Raw genomic sequence first — 17,441 nt, forward strand, 5'->3', positions numbered from 1 at the left:
ACACTTACTGAGTCAGTGCTGATGGCTCAGATAGCTGAGTTCCCGCCACCCACACGGGAGACCTGGATTGCATTCCTGGCTCTCAGCTTCAACCTGGCCCAGCCTCAGCTGTTGTGGGAATTTGGAGGAGTGAAGCATAAGGTGGGAGTTCTCTGTGTCTCTCAAATAAGTAAAGCAAAATAAAATGTAGTAGCAGTGACTATGTAATGACTGCATTCTTGGAGGTGAGTATATGTCAGAGCAGAAGCATGCTTTCTTTTTAAAGATTTATTTATTTATTTGAAAGAGTTACAGAGAGAGGTAGAGACAGAAAGAGTGGTCTTCCATCCACTGGTTCACTCCCCAGATGGCTGCAACAGCTGGAGCTGAGCCTATCAGAAACCAGGAGCCAGGAGCTTCTTATGGGTCTCCCATGTGGGTGCAGGGGCCCAAGCACTTGGGCCATCTTCTACTGCTTTCCCAGTCCATAGCAGAGAGCTGGATCTGAAGTGGAGCAGCCAGGACTAGAACCGGCGCCCATATGGGATGCCGGCACTGCAGGCCGCAGCTCCACCTGCTATGCCACAGTGCCAGCCCCATGGTACTACTTTCTTATGCTTAAATATTTGCCTACATCTCAGAAAAATTCCACTTTTCATATTTCTTAGGAGAGAAAAGTAAATTCAAATTGACCTCTACTATCTCTACCACTACTTATACTTTCTTAAATTCCTAATTATGATTTTTATCTTTTTCTGAAATATTTTATGTTGTTCATAAACTAAATAAGGAGGTAATTAGTATATTTTGCAATGTTGTTTATGAAAGAATGTCTATTTGTTTTCTTTACAAATGAATTTAGCTAGTTGAGAGACTCAACTAATAGCCTTTTCCTTTAAAAACATTATAGATAATATAGGTAATAATATAAATAATACAAAAAATACTAAGTTATTCAGTTTTGGAGGTATTATTTCAATATTTTCTTTATGCTTAAATTCAAAATTTTGCCAAGGATGTCTAAATATTGGATTCTTTATCTGATGTGTAATATAACTTTTTAGTGATTATTTTGTTTGCTTATTGTTTTGGATTTTATTTGTCTATTTTGCCTTGAGACATAAAATTATTCTTCTTCCATAATTTTTACTCCACATCTTCCATCTTTTTCCCTTCCTTTGTGTCCTTGCCTTTTTAATCTTTTGGCCATTTTTGTTGCATTCTGCAGAAATAATTGAGGATTTTGTTATATTACTGATGTGAATTTTTAAGCAATTTTACTGAATAGTTTTTCTAATATGACCTTAATATTTCTATTGTGCCTAAGTTCTTCCGCTAATTTGTCTTCTCATGCATCTCCTATTTCATCTCGTCCTGTTTTATATCCACATTAGTCTCTGGTTATAGTCACCTTTCATGCTGCACCACAGAGTCTCTGTATTTTTTGCATCCTATGATGAGTTCAAAAACCTATTGTGATTTCCTTTCATTATTGTTATTTCTGCTTCCTGCTGCTATCTCTTCAACTTTTAGGATGATGATTTCCAATCTTTTTCTATTATTTTGTTACAGAGATGCCTCTGCTGCTATTCTTGTTACTATTTTGTGTTTGTTTAGTGTGTAACCCTCAGATAAATTCTTTGTCAAGACTCAGTGTTTGCCAATGGACGAAGCATGTGTTTTGCCTTTAATCTCATCCTCTAGGCCTTTTAGTACTAGATGGAAATCGTTAGCAAGAGTTTGTCCAGACGTTCAGTTAATAAGCGCAAATGAACTAAGAGGGTTCAATTTTTAACATCCGTAAGGATTTTTCCAGTGTAAACTGTACTGGGCTATGTTGAGGTTGGCAGTCCCCACTTTGCAAATCTCTTTATTCTGAACAAGAGGAGAAAAAATGCCAGTCAAGGGGGCCTTCTCAGAGTGTCCCCTATTCCTAGCACCTCCAAAAGCTCACTACATTATTTCGTACGTCTTCAAAAACGAAGTTTCACTCTGCACCGGAAGGCACGGGGGAGGTGCTAATGGGTGTGGAATTAGCTTTACATGCGAGGCATGAGATCCAGTCCTTGTTTTCTGCTCTGCAGAGAGCTCGAGTTTCTGAAGGGGAGAAGTTTGGTGGCGCCAACAGGGACGTAAAGCCCGCGTGTTCTGTCGCAAGGCTGAACTGAAAGATGGTGACCTGAAGAAAGTGAACAGAGCTCCACGTTCCTGGCCGTAGCTGGAGTCACCTTCCATGCGCTGGCCAGGTCCGTAATCTTAGAACTTGTGAAAAGCTAAGCTGGGAAACGTAAACACAGTTTTCACCTGCAGCTGCTAAATGACTGTAAAATAGTATGTTTTGGAGATTACACTTAGATTTAGCATAAAATACAAAAAAGTTTGTCAGAATCAATTTTAAAGTTTTTCCATATGAGCCCAACTTTTTCTTTTAAAAATTTATTTTTGTGTTTTCTTTCTTTTGATATATACATAAATAAATATAATTTAAAAATCTATAAAAAGGAAACAAATTTCATATACTTTGTGTGTACAGTTTTAATGGTCCTTCCCCCCTCCTCCTTCCTTTCTTTTTTTTTTTTCAATTTTTACAGTGACATACTTTCAATTTACTTTATAGTCACAAACTTAACAACTTTGTCTTTAATACAGGAAATGACATGTTTAAGAACACAATTAGAGAAAAATAAACATTTGGAGTCACACGGAACAAATTTTGGGTGATTTTTCTAGCTGTGTTTATTAATTTCTTATTTTTAAAAATCGCCATACCATAAATGGAATGCAGTCATCAGATTTGAGTGACTGTGTGATTTTGCTGTATGGTAATTCTTCAGGAAAATTCCAGGGCAAAGAAGCTGACAATGGCTCCAGTCCTCCTCCCAGTGCTTGTTCTTGGATGGCACCCTTCTCTGGAGGAGTTAATGAGTGTGTTTGCTCATGAATGAGACGGTTTTTATGCATTGACCAAGACCCTCAGAGGAATGAGCCCTGGAAAGCTAAACCACTGTCCTTTCGTTCCTAGCCTTGACAGATCACAACAAATGCCTACAATATATTTCCTTCAAATGATATGGTAGGGGCCGGCACCATGGCTCACTTGGTTAATCCTTTCCTGTGGCAACATCCCAAATTGGCACCTGGTTCTAGTCCCTGCTGCTCCTCTTCCAGTCCAGCTCTCTGCTGTGGCCTGGGAAGGCAGTGGAGGATGGCTTAGGCCATGCACCCATGTGGGAGACCAAGAGGAAGCACCCGGCTCCTGGCTTTGGATTGGCGCAGTGCCGGCCGCAGCAGCCATTTGAGAGTGAGCCAATGGAAAGAAGAACTTTCTCTCTGTCTCTCTCTCACTGTCTAACTCCACCTGTCAAATTAAAAAAAAAATAGCAATAATATAATATTGTCTCCTCATGAAAATGAGACAGCTACAAAATGGGGGGAACATCACACTTTAAATTAGGCATTTTTAAAATTTCACTTGGGATCATTAAAAATATGGGACTTTCCCTTCAGAATGAGGAACTGCAGGAAAGTGTTTATCAAAAACATGGGATGAAATTCTCTTTCATTGCATAAAAAGGATAGAATATTTTCTTTTGGACTGGAAAGTTTTGGAAATGTCCCAATGATGGTGTAAAAACCATTAGAAAGTTAACGTAGCAAGGAAAACACTCCCTTTTAGGGGTATTAAAATGCTTATCACTCAAGCACCCTTATTACCTAAGCACTTTATGTCTAGCTGAGCACTACAAATATATATCCTTGTACTATTTTTTTAAAGACATATTTATTTAGTTTGAAAGAGTTACACAGAGAGGGAGAGAGAGAGTAATTTTTCATCTGCTGGTTCACTCCCCAGATGGCTGCAAAGGCCAGCATTGGGCCAGCCTGAAACCTGGAACCAGGAGCTTCACCTGAGACTCCATGTGGGTAGCAGGGGCCCAAGCAGATGGGCCATCGTCTGCTGCCTTTTCCTGGCCATTAGCAGGGAGCTGCATAGCAAGTGGAGCAGCTGGGACACAAACCAGCATCCTTGTGGAACGCCGGTGCTGCAGGCGGCAGATTTACCTGCTACACCACAATGCCAGCCCAGGTTTTACATCTGAAAATGATATGAATTGAGAGATCATTGTCAACTTCAAACTTTAGGTTAATGTTTGGTCTCTTTTAACTCAAAGGATTGCCCTCCAAGTTCTAATTCCTGAGTGAAGTAAATAAATGAACTCCAATATTAAAGTTAGTTTCATCTAACCAGATTTATCTCAGTTTTGTGGTGAAATAAAAGAGCACGTCTTTTGGGCCATCCAATGTATTTAAGATGTGGTTAAAGGCAGTGGAAGAAATATGAGATATTGTTTAGCTTATCTTCTGACATCCCCATATTCAATTTCTGAGCTGTAGGAGGCATTTTAATTCTCTGGAGAGGGAACAGCTGCTCCGTAGACCCAAGGTTCACTGGCTACATTCAACCCCAACAGCAGTAATCCAAGCCAGACACAAATACTCCATTAGCAAACTTGGCCCTGGTCTCCCACTTGTAATCTCCACATTGTCTTTTGCCCTCCTAGCTTCTGACAGGCCTTTAAAAAGGAGCCAAAAAGCCTTCCAAATGCACCATGAACAAAAAGGAGAAAAAGAAGTTTGTGTTTCTGACAAAGAGCCATGGGTGCTAATTCCATCACTACTATCTATTGAAAGAGAACAAGAAAAAGGCCCCAAGTGAGGACAGGAGGAAGAAAATACTGAAAAGGAAAGTGAATTGTTTGCTATTCACTGGAGGCTCCTCATGGATACACAAGCCAATTAATATTGCAGCTATCCTTTTTACATTTTTACATTTTTATAAAAATACATTAAAAATTTTGAAAAACATCCAAAGTTTTTCAATGCAGTGTTGCACATTCCACATGGGATTAGTTTAAACTGCTATTCTTTCTCACTTTGTCCTAAGTGATTCTATTTAATCTTTACTTGGTTGGTGTTTAAAGGGCTCCAAGTTTTATATAATATGGCAAAATAACATATTAAAATAAATTTATTGCCAAGATCATCATCCTGTCCCTGATTTTGATAAGATATTTATAGGGCAGATAGATAAATATCAAAACTCTTCAAGAGCAGCTGGATTTATCATAGAGGATGTGTTTACATTTTGATTGCTGGTAAAAGCCAAAAGCCTAAATGATTAAAACTTCTCTCCATGAAATTATTAGAATGTATACTTTTGTTGTTATTGAGCTCAATAGTGGCTACTGCAGCATAATGTGACACAGAGAATTTCTTATTCTAAAACCACTAGAAAAATGAAATGTTCGTGACACACTCACTCAGGAGCTGTGTGCAGAGTCCACTGAGAGGTCATAAACGCCATTTTCAGACTGTGACAGTCCACTGGCGGTGAGAACAATGAAGAGATGAACAGCACTGCAGGGATAGCATGGCTACAGGAAAAGGAAGCGCTAAGAATCCAACTCCTAAAAACATACGGAGACTATGTGTCTAGGTCAGATCAGAGGAGTGCTGATGAAAATTTAAATTAGTGGATATTTGAATAAGGCTGGTGTATGACCTCAGCCAATTGACTTGACATTAAGATAATGATGTTACCTGCTTCCATTTATTTTTTGATAACAATTAGTGCACACAGTTGTTTCATTTTTTAAATGTAATGAAAGGAGTGGATGCTTAACCTAGTGGTTAAAATGCCTGCGTTGCTCATCAGAGGTCCTAGGTTGCATGCTTGGCTCTGGCTCTCCACTCCACCTCCCTGCAAATGCACACTTACTGAGTCAGTGCTGATGGCTCAGATAGCTGAGTTCCCACCACCCACACGGGAGACCTGGATTGCATTCCTGGCTCTCAGCTTCAACCTGGCCCAGCCTCAGCTGTTGTGGGAATTTGGAGGAGTGAAGCATAAGGTGGGAGTTCTCTGTGTCTCTCAAATAAGTAAAACAAAATAAAATGTAGTAGCAGTGAATATGTAATGACTGCATTCTTGGAGGTGAGTATATGTCAGAGCAGAAGCATGCTTTCTTTTTAAAGATTTATTTATTTATTTGAAAGAGATACAGAGAGAGGTAGAGACAGAAAGAGTGGTCTTCCATCCACTGGTTCACTCCCCAGATGGCTGCAACGGCCGGAGCTGCGCCAATCTGAAGCCAGGAGCCAGGAGCTTCTTATGGGACTCCCATGTGGGTGCAGGGGCCCAATGACCTAGACCACCTTCTACCGCTTTCCTAGACCATAGCAGAGAGCTGGATGGGAAGAGGAGCAGCCAGGACTAGAACCAGCGCCCATATGGGATGCCGGCGCTTTAGCCTGGGGCTTTAACCCACTGCGCCACAGCACCGGCCCCAGAAGCATGTTTTCATAACTGAGTCTATCATCTTTTAGAACATTTGACAGCTATTATGGTGTGTGTGATGATTTTGAACTTTAGTTTGATTCTATTAGTTGTTGTATTGCATTTATGCATACATAATAATTGGTTTTAAAAAGCAGACAAGAAAGACTTATTCTGAGATATGAGTTAAAGAATCAACCTGCAAATTTTCTTCTTCATAGATTCATTTTCCAATCCCTAAGAGATATTGGCCATATTGAAATCACTACATAACACACTAAAAGAGGCATCTTATATGTCAAAAATTGGTGGCAGAAATAAAATATGGTAAATTTTTATTGGGTTAGGCTTTTCATTTATTGGGAAAAAAAAAAACCCTATATCCACATATGGTACATGTTTGAAAATAGCAGCCAGCAAGTGTTGCATTTAGTCATTAAAAATGTAACAAGAAGTCATAGTAATAAACCTGTGCAGAACAAATAAATGAGATTTTATAATACAAAAATTTCTAACATGATATTTTTATTATTACTGCTCTAAATATTAAAGTTTCTATTTTAATTATATGAAATCCCCTTATCCAAGGAAAAATATCAACAGTAGTCATGGAACATCCTTGTGAAGAAAAGGAAATTATGTCCCCTTGAGTTTCGCTCTCCTGTGAGGAAAGCTCACCTACACCTTCAGCTTCTTACAGAAAGTCCCTGTCTTGACCTTTATAGAGACTTTGCTCTTTTTGATAGAGCATTCTCATGAGGCCCCTTAGACAGAGGTGGCTCATTTTATTCCCTTTCCTTGCATTTTAGTCTACTCAAGCCATCATTAAAACGAACGAACAAACAAAAACACCACATGGTCTGAATAACAGTTTTGTTTTCTCACATTTTTGGAGAGTGGAACTCTAAGACCAAAGTGCAAGCAGAATCGTTATCTGTGAGGGCTCTCTTCTTGGGTGGCAGGGGTATTTAAGGGAGAAGTGGTCCCTGTTACTTCATCTGATTTTTCTTATGAGGACACTAATCTTATCATAATGGGGGCATAGCATCTTATGACCTGATGTAACCTTGATTCTGTCCTTGTAGTCCTTATCTCCAAACACCGTCAGGGCTCTGACATAGGACCTGTGTGTGAGCTGGGGCGGAAGGGCCGGGAGCTCCCAGGCTGTGGTTCAGTTTGATGGGAGCAGCAGCCTCCTGGCTGTATTATGCTACTTCCACACTGTGCTTCCTCCACCATCACATGTATTCGCTTGTTCTTTTGGGGCCTCTGTTTTTCAGAAACTCTTAGAGAAACCTCAAGACTGGAAAGATATCTCAGTGTGTGATATGTTCGCCTTTTCAACTGGGATGCTGAGCCTAACTTGAGAAAATCCTATAAATGCCACTATAAAGTCATATTCCACTGCCTCAGATACTTTCTCAGTGTTGCTCAGAATTCCTTCAGTTTTCCTAGGTGTTCTTGTTTGTTTGTTTGTTTTTTTGTTTGTTTTTTTTTTTCTCTCTTCACAGGGGAACAATGCAGCTAGATTTCTACTTTCAAAATATGGCTGCTTGGCTTGCTCTTTGATGGGTTGATTATTTGTACAAGTGAATTGACTGACTTGCTCATAGAAGAGCTTATAAGGTGGAGATTATTTTACTTCCTACCATCAAATTTAAAAATTATCTACAAATCTTTCAATTTGCGTTAACAATACTGTTTTTTTTTTAAAAAATTATTTATTTATTTGAAAGTCAGAGTTACACACAGAGAGAAGGAGAGGTGGTGGGGGCGGGGGTGGGGGGAGAAAGAGAGTGAGGTCTTCCATCCACTGGTTCACCACCCAGTTGGCCTTAATGGCTGGAGCTGCACCGATCTGAAGCCAAGAGCCAGGGGCTTCTTTCGGGTCTCCCACATGGGTGCAGGGGCCCAAGGACTTGGGCCATCTTCTACTGCTTTCCCAGGCAATATCAGAGAGCTAGATCAGAAGCGGAGCAGCCAGGGCTAGAACTGGCGGCCATATGGGATGCCAGCACTGCAGATGGTGGCTTTACCCACTATGCCGTAGCACCGGCCCCAACAATACTATTTTGTACACCAAAAGGTGTGCTAAGGTGGCAGTAGAGCTCATATGTGCTCTGATCATTGTTCCCCCTGGCAGACACACGTCAAAGACAAAAACAAAGGAATTCAACAAAATTGGAAGCTGGGGCCCACACTGTGACACAGTGGGTGGTGGTGTCTCCTGCAACACCAGTATGCCTTATGAGCGCCAGTTCCTGTCCCAGCTGATCCACTTCCAATCCAGCTCTCTGCTAATGGCCTGGGAAAAGCAATGCAGTATGGCCAAAGTGTTTTGGTTCCTGCTACCCATGTGGGAGACCAGAAGAAGCTCCTGGCACCTGGCTTGGGCCTGGCCCAGTCCTGGCCATTGTGACCATTTGGGGAGGGAACAAGTGGATGGAAGATCTCTATTTCTCTGTCTCTCCCTCTCTGTGTGTAACTCTGCCTTTCAAATAAATAAATATATCTTAAAAAAAAAAACTTACGGAGCTGATGGATATATAAAGCAACTATCATTCATGGACACAGATAGTCATGGCTACATTACTGATAAAAGTGAAACATCATAAATGACCAAAATTGTGTCATAAGAAGAATGTGTAAAATAAAAATAGCTGTATTCAAGTTATAAAAATGACACAGGAAATAAATGAATGGTCTTGATCTTCATGCTTCACTATTGATTTATCTGACCATTTGTTGGATCCTGTCCTTCCATGCTTCCACCCTCCTGTGGTTTCTCTGTTGCTCTTGGCCCCAGGCTCCTCCCACCCCTGTGCTCCCTCCATTGCTGTCATGGTGACCTCCTCACTGCTCCCAGGACACACTTGGTGAGCTTCTGCTTCCGTCTTCAGACTTGCAGGTCTGTGTTTCCTAGGGCTTTCGAATTACCAGCTCCTTCATGATCTTCAGAGTTTTCCTAAGGAGTATCTACCTGGGTAAGGCTTCTCTGGAAACTCCATCTCAACTGCAAATCCAGCCCCCATCACTTCATCTCTCTTTTCCCTATTTTATTTCTCCTGTCAGCAATTGTCAATTATATAGCAGTTGCATCAGTCAGCTTGGGCTACCACAGACTGCCTGGCTTAGACAACAGAAACTATTTCCTTGCACTTCTAAGGACTGGAAGTCCCAGGTTCTGGTGCCCACAGATCCGGGTCCTGGTGAGGGCTTTCTTCCCAGCCTGTAGACAGCCCCCATCTTGGCAGCGTCCTGAGGGACCAGGGCCCCACCCTTGTGATGTCACTTAATCCTGGTTACCTCCTTAAAGGCTCTACCCCAATTCTGTCACACTGGGGGTCAGAACAGAAACATATGAATTTAAGGGGGAGAAAACTCCATCACTAACAGTTCCTGACACAGAATATTTCACATTTTGTTGTTTATTTCCTGTTCACTTAAGAGAATATAAGCTTTGTGAAGGTAGAAAAGTCAGATTGTTTTATTCGATATTTTGTTCTAGCACTTGAAATAGTGCTTGGGGCATGAAAATATTCAATAAATGTGAATGAATCATCTCTAAAACTTGATATGAGCTATAAAACAAATTATCATTTCATTTATAAAATGTCATTTCAAAATCTTCAAATTATACTAAAAAAATTTTCATGAATGAATGCATGTATGGTAATTCTTTTTTGAATTGGAGAGATGCTAACTTGAGAACAATGAATTACTTTTCTCAAGAAAGAAAGGGGCATGGAATTAGAGAAAAATTAAAGGAGGTTTAATTATAGCTGTAAGATTTTATTTCTTTAAATAAAAGTTTTAACACAAATATGCCAAATGTTAAATCTGGAAAGGATACAAGAATATGAATTATTATTTATATTTCTTTTTACAGAAGAGTTATTTATTTCATTTGGAAGGAAGAAAGACAGAGAGAGGGAGAGACAAAGGGAGAGAAATCTTCCATCCATTGGCTTACTTCCTAAATGGCTGCAAGAGCCTGGGCTGGGCCAAGTGGAAGCCAGGAGCAGAAACTCCAGGTCTCCTACATGCATGTCAGGGGCACAGCACTTGGACCATATTCTGTCTTCCCAGGCACATTAGCCAGAAGCTGGGTCAGAAGTGGAGCAACATGGCTGGTGCCACAGCTCACTAGGCTAATCCTCCACCTGAGGCGCCGGCACCCTGGGTTCTAGCCCTGGTTCGGGCGCCAGATTCTGTCCTGGTTGCTCCTCTTCCAGTCCAGCTCTCTGCTGTGGCCCAGGAAGGCAGTGGAGGGTGGCCCAAGTTCTTGGGCCCTGCACTCACATCGGAGACCAGGAGGAAGTACCTGGCTCCTGCCTTCGGATCGGCACAGCGCACCAGCCGTAGTGGCCATTTGGGGAGTGAACCAACGGAAGAAAGACCTTTCTCTCTGTCTCTCTCTCTCTCTCTCACTATCTATAACTCTTTCTCTCTCTCTCTTAGTGTCTAAAAAAACAGAAGTGGAGCAACCAAGACTTGAACCTGTGCTCTGACAGAGGATGCTGTTGTCACGAGAGGCAACTTATACTCCTGAGCCACAAGCTGGCACCTATGCTTCATGTCTGGAAGGAAAAGACATGTACAGTTTCTACAGGGAAAGGACTTGTCTGTTGTTTCTGTTTGCTCCTCAAACTCCCAAAAAGGAGGATGGCCCAGGTAGACCTTCAGAGAACATTAGGTAATTGATGTGGCTGGGCTTGTTTATCTCTGATTCTTTTTTTTTTTAAACTTTTATTTAATGAATATAAATTTCCAAAGTACAGCTTATGGATTACAATGGCTTCCCCCCCATAACGTCCCTCCCACCCACAACCCTCCCCTTTCCCACTCCTTCTCCCCTTCCATTCACATTCCATTCACATCAAGATTCATTTTCATTTCTCTTTATATACAGAAGATCAGTTTAGCATACATTAAGTAAAGATTTCAACAGTTTGCTCCCACACAGAAACATAAAGTGAAAAATACTGTTTGAGTACTAGTTATAGCATTAAATCTCAATGTACAGTACACTAAGGACAAAGATCCTACATGAGGAGTAAGTGCACAGTGACTCCTGTTGTTGACTTAACAAATTGACACTCTTGTTTATGGCATCAGTAATCACCCTAGGCTCTTGTCATGAGCTGCCAAGGCTATGGAAGCCCCCTGAGTTCACCGACTCTGACCATATATAGACAAGGCCATGGTCAAAGTGGAAGTTCTCTCCTCCCTTCAGAGAAAGGTACCTCCTTCTTGATGACCCATTCTTTCCGTTGGGATCTCACTCGCAGAAATCTTTCATTTAGGTTTTTTGTTTTTCTTTTTTTCCCAGAGTGTCTTGGATTTCCATGCCTGAAATACTCTCATGGGCTTTTCAGCTGGATCCGCATGCCTTTAGGGCTGATTCTGAGGCCAGAGTGCTATTTAGGACATCTGCCATTCTGTGGGTCTGCTGTGTATCTCACTTCCCATGTTGGATCATTCTCTCCCTTTTTGATTCTATCAGCTAGTATTTGCAGACACTAGTCTTGTTTATGTGATCCCTTTGGTTCTTAGTCCTATCATTATGATCAATTGTGAACAGAAACTGATCACTTGGACTAGTGAGATGGCATTGGTACGTGCCACCTTGATGGGATTGAATTTGAATCCCCTGGTATGTTTCTAACTCTGCCGTTTGAGGTAAGTCAGCTTGAGCATGTCCCGAATTGCACATCTCTTCCCTCTCTTATTCCCACTCTTACATTTAACAGAGATCACTTTTCAGTTAAGTTTCAGCACTTAAGAAGAATTGTGTATTAATTACAGTATTCAACCAAAAGTATGTTTATTTCTGATTCTGAACATACACTTGGAACACTGCAGACAAACACACACACACACACACACACACAAGCAAGTAAGCAAAGAAACAAATAAATGTTAAAAACTGGAGGTATGCAAGTCTCCCTCCCTACACGAATCTCATCCTTCCTCTTTCTCCTCCCTTCTTCAGTGACTTGGAGTGGTACAACTGTCTGTGTGGTATCCCCAGTTCTATTCTGGGCTTCTCTACTCTCAGTCCCAGTTTGCTTTTGATATAAACAGAAGCCTTTGGACCAAGAGTTCAGGGACCTGACTACGGCAGTTTCTCTGATCCCCTTAATTCCCTCTTTGGATTCTCACTTCCACATGAGTCTTATCTCATTAACTCTAATGGATTGCTCTACCTGAAACAACAGACCTGTTGACTCTCCAAAGAGTGGCAGCAGAAACCTGCTCTTTCCAGTTCTGCTTAAGTCATCCTGTGATCCTGTTGCCTTCTACAGACAAATGCCCAAGACCTGGCCAGATAGAGACATTCCCGCTTCCCATTTTCTTACAGTTTTCCTAAACTATATTTATTTCATTTGTGTAATAATCTAAAACTCTCATATCCATATTTACCTTTCATAGGTCAGAGTGTCTATCCTCCTTAAATTTTTACCATTGTGCCTTATCGTGAATATTTTGTGTATATTTTGGCCAATCTAATTCACTTCTGCTTTAATTTAATAAAAACAAGCAAAAGTCAACTTATTAGCCAAAAAGTGAAGCCATTCAGAGAAAGTCAGATTCTCACTCCATGCTAATTATGAAAACAATTGGAAACTTTCTTATCTACATCAATCTTTATCTTCTTTTTTTCTTGACCATGGGGAATGTGAAATATCTAGGAATTAAAAAGAGAAATGGTTTGGAATTATAGGTAAATATCCTTTATAAATACCAAGCCAGAAAATAGATACTTCAACCTCACAACAGGCTAAGATACAGAATTCAGGGACATTAAAGAGATAAATAATTAAACTGTAGAAAAATTGAATGTTGTATCATTATAAATTTATTAAATCTCTGGACCATGGATTTCATCAATTTTAGGACAATCACAGATATACAAAGAAAAAAATAGCAACTTGACTTAAAAGCATTTGAAATTTTTGTATAAATTTTCCTCAGAAAGAAAAAGTACATAACTAAAATGATGAACAATATTGTGCATTGGAAGAATTAATTTCACCAAAATGTCCATACTATCAAAAGCAATTTTTTTAAAGTTTTTACTTATTTACTTGAGAGGTGGAGCTACAGACAGCGAGAGCGAGAGACAGAGAGAAAGGTCTTCCATCCACTGGTTCACTCTCCAAATGGCGGCAACTTCTGGAGCTACGCCATTCTGAAGCCAGGAGCCAGGAGCTTCTTCTGGTCTCCCACATGGGTGCAGGACTTTTGCACTGCTTTCCAGGCCATAGCAGAGAGTTGGATTGCAAGAGGAGCAGCCGGGACTAGAATTGGCACCCATATGGGATGCCAATGCCACAGGTGGAAGATTAACCAACTGAGCCACAGTGCTGGCCCCCCAAAAGCAAATTATAATGCAATCCCAATCAAAATACCAATGACATTCTTCTCATATCTAGAAAAAAAGATGCTAAAATTCATATGGAAACATAAGAGGAAACAAATAGCTAAAGCAATTTTAAACAAAGCTGGAGACATAGCACAGCACAGCTATAATCAAAACAGCCTAGGACTGACACAAAAATAGACACATAGACCAATGGAGCAGAAACCCCAGAAACCAATCCATGCATCTAAAACCAACTAATCTTTGGCAAAGGAGCTAAAATCAATTCCTGGAGAAAGGAGAGTCTCTTCAACAAATGGAACTGGAAAAATTGGGCCTACAATTGCAGAAGTGTGAAACAAAACCCCTACTTATAAATTATACAAAAATCAACTCACAATGAATCAAGAATCTAAGTCTATGACCTCATCTCATCAAATTACCATAGGTAAACATCAAGGAAACTCTGCCAACATTGACATAGGCAAAGACTTCTTGGAAAAGACCCCAGAAACACTGGCAATAGAGACAAATGGGATTACATCAAGCTAAGACACTTCTGCCCTGCAAACGAAACACTCAACGAAGTGAAGAGGTAACCAATAGAATGGGAGAAAATATTTGTAAACTAATCTCAAAAAGACAAATATCATATCTTTTCTCTGATATGTGACACTTAATATAGAATACCAAAATATGTATAGTAATGAAATGGTCATTTGGAGATATGATTGTTGTTTTATTTTAAATATTTTGTATTTATTTATTTGAAAGGCAGAGTTACAGAAAGACTGGGAGAAACAGAGAGAGAGAGAGAAATCTTCCATCTACTGATTCACTCCCCAAATGGCCACAAAGGCCAGAGTTGTGCAGGTCCAAAGCCAAGAGTCAAGAACTTCTTCTGGGTCTCCCACATGAGCGCAGGGTCACAGCTACTTGAACCAATCCTTGCTGCTTTCCCAGGTACATTAGCAGGGAGTTGGATTGGAATTGGGCAGATGAGACCAGAACCAGTGACTATATGGGATGTCAGCATTGCAGGTGGAAGCTCAACCGATTACACCACAATGCAGGTACCATGATTGTTATTTTTAGCCCTTGTTTGTACTCCTGTGGAACTGTGTGGTCCTGCTAATTTTAATTGTTGAATATTCTGATTAGTGGCAAACTAAACCTGTGAATATAGAATGGATTAAATTTATGGCTTTGCAGAAACTGATGAACAGAGTGGAGGGAGGAGGGGGATTAGGAGATTAGGAGAAAGCAGGGGAGTGAGGGAAGTGTGGTGTCTTCTTGGAACTGTACCTATGCATTGCATAAAATCTATTTTTCCCAAAAATAAAAAAATCTGTTTATATATACATATATCTAAAATGTAGGAAAATATCTCATAAAACATTTTGTCTAGGCATTTATAGAAATATCAACAATTAAAGCTCTTTAGTTGAAAAAAGTTGATGAACAATAGATTGGCGAGACTATATATTTTACTATAAAATTTGCCCAGTTTTGTAGATATCAAAACATTACAACCACTTCAGCTGATAAAGCAATGAGCAACATGAACTGCCAATTCACAAATGAGGAATGAAATTCATACCAAAGTCCCTAAAAATATTCATCTGCTTAATAAAACCAAGGGAATAAAATTAACAAAAATGTTTAATATTAAGCAATCCACTCCAAATTTAATTAAACAAATAATATGATGTAGTAGTCATGGGAATGTAAACTTAGAAATTGTGAATGGAAATAATCAAATTAAAAAACTTGAAAGCCTTCCTAATTATTGACCTAGTCATGTACTTCTCAGAATTTAAGGAACTATTCTAAACATAGAGACAAACACTTTTATAATTGCTACAGTTGAATATCAATCACCATGGTACAAAATTGAAAATATTCTCCCAGGTCTTTATTTTATCTTATGTAAGCATTCCTAATATGAAAACCAAAAATCAAAAAAGTCTTCAAAATCTGAAGTTTTCAGTACCAACATGATATTGTAAGTGGAAAATTCCATATCTGATCTTATGAGAGAGGTTTCAGTCATGCAGGTGCACTGAAAATATTATGTTAAAGTACCGTCAGGCTATGTATATAAGATACTTGGGTTTCAGGGCAGCAGTTGTGGTGTACTGGGTTAAGCCACTGTCTGTAACACCAGCATCCAATGTCAGCGCCCCTTCAAGTCTTGGCTGCTCCATTTTTTATTCAGCTCCCTGCTAATGTGACCAAGAAAGCAGCAGCAGATGGCCCTAGTGCTTGGACCCCTGCTACACACATGGGAGACCCATATGGAGTTTCAGATTCCTGGCTTTGGTCTGGCCCAAACTCCCCAACCATTGCAGCCATTTGGGGAGTGAACCAGTAGGTGGATGGTCTCTCTTCTTTCTCTCTCTGTCACTCTCTCTCTGTCTTTCCCCGTCTCTCTGCAACTCTACATTTCAAATAAATAAAAAAAAATAAATCTTAGGAAACAGAAAATTTGGGTCTCATTCTCAACATACCTTATTATAATTATGCATATGTATTTATTTAAAAATTCAAAAATATGAAATTCAAAATATTTATTTTCCCAAACATTTTGGATGAGAGATACTCCACCTGTAAAATATTTTATTCATTTATAACTATACAAGAGCAAAAATGAAGAAAAAATACTTAAAAACATTTAATACATCAAATATGAACAGCAGCAATGGACCCGTGAGTCAGTTTATTATTGGGGAATCTTGGGTACATCTGCTGAGGTTGATCTGACGTGTCCTCCTTATAGCCCTGCACAGGAACTCCACGCCCCACTGTTCTGTGCTGCTATGGATTCCGGTCTAGTTGGACAGATTGACACCGGGCTCTTCTGAAACTGGTGCAGGACCCTTGTTTTCTGACCAGTACCATCCATCTGCTCTCCTAGGAGTAAACTCAAGCCTTCCTAGGTGTTGACCCTCTGCTTGGTGGTGAATTCCTCTGCCAGGTCTCATGGCCCTGAGCTTTAGAGATCCCTAAGAACGCTCAGTCCTGTCTGGGCTGTGCTACAGCTGTGCAATGACTGGCACTCATTTCCTTAGTGGTCACATTTTCCCATTTCCTAGTGGTTACATTTTCCTATCTGACTTGAGCAGACACAAACTGATTTCCACCTCTTACTGATCACAGCTTACGTGGTAAGTGTTTGATACTTGTATTTATTACACACTCCTAATCCTTTCAACGGAGGATGTGTGTTTAATATTTATTGTGTAGTGTACTTTGTAATCTTTTCCGCAGCACTAGGAAGGAAGCAGTATTTTTTTTTTCATTTTATACACGAGAAAGCTGACACTCGGGAAGTTTAAGTAACTTTTCCATAGCATGAGAAACTAGCAGATGAAATTCAAGTCCATGTCTTTTTTAACTTCAGAGAGAGGTCTTTATTTACTGTATTCTACATGAGGTGAAAATAAGGTTTCTCATCAGGGTAATCACACAGAAAAAAATATAAACAGGAAGTGAATAGTTCAAGACTTAAAGGCTTGTAGATATTCTACACCTTTATTGCCTCCTATTCATTCTGTTGGTGAGGGAGGCATCTCTTCCCTAATTAGTATCGGATGGGTAGGATGGATGGTCAAGCTTACAACACCCAGCCCCACGCATCTGAGATCGGCAGCAAGTTATCCACCACATATACTCACATCCCAGGTGTGGAGGACTCCTCATTTCACACAGGGCCACTCCGGGTCCACACTCAGGACCAGAGGGATGGAGGCTGTGGGA

The 17,441-nt window shown here is 40.1% G+C and overlaps 1 pseudogene; it reads left to right on the plus strand.

The window, feature by feature from the left end:
* Window positions 1-16,546, plus strand: part of LOC138844006 (histone H4-like) — a 66,371-nt pseudogene extending 49,825 nt beyond the window's left edge.
* The last annotated feature ends 895 nt before the right edge of the window (window positions 16,547-17,441 follow it).

Source organism: Oryctolagus cuniculus, chromosome 10, assembly GCF_964237555.1.
Source record: "Oryctolagus cuniculus chromosome 10, mOryCun1.1, whole genome shotgun sequence".
Classification (NCBI taxonomy): Eukaryota; Metazoa; Chordata; class Mammalia; order Lagomorpha; family Leporidae; genus Oryctolagus; species Oryctolagus cuniculus.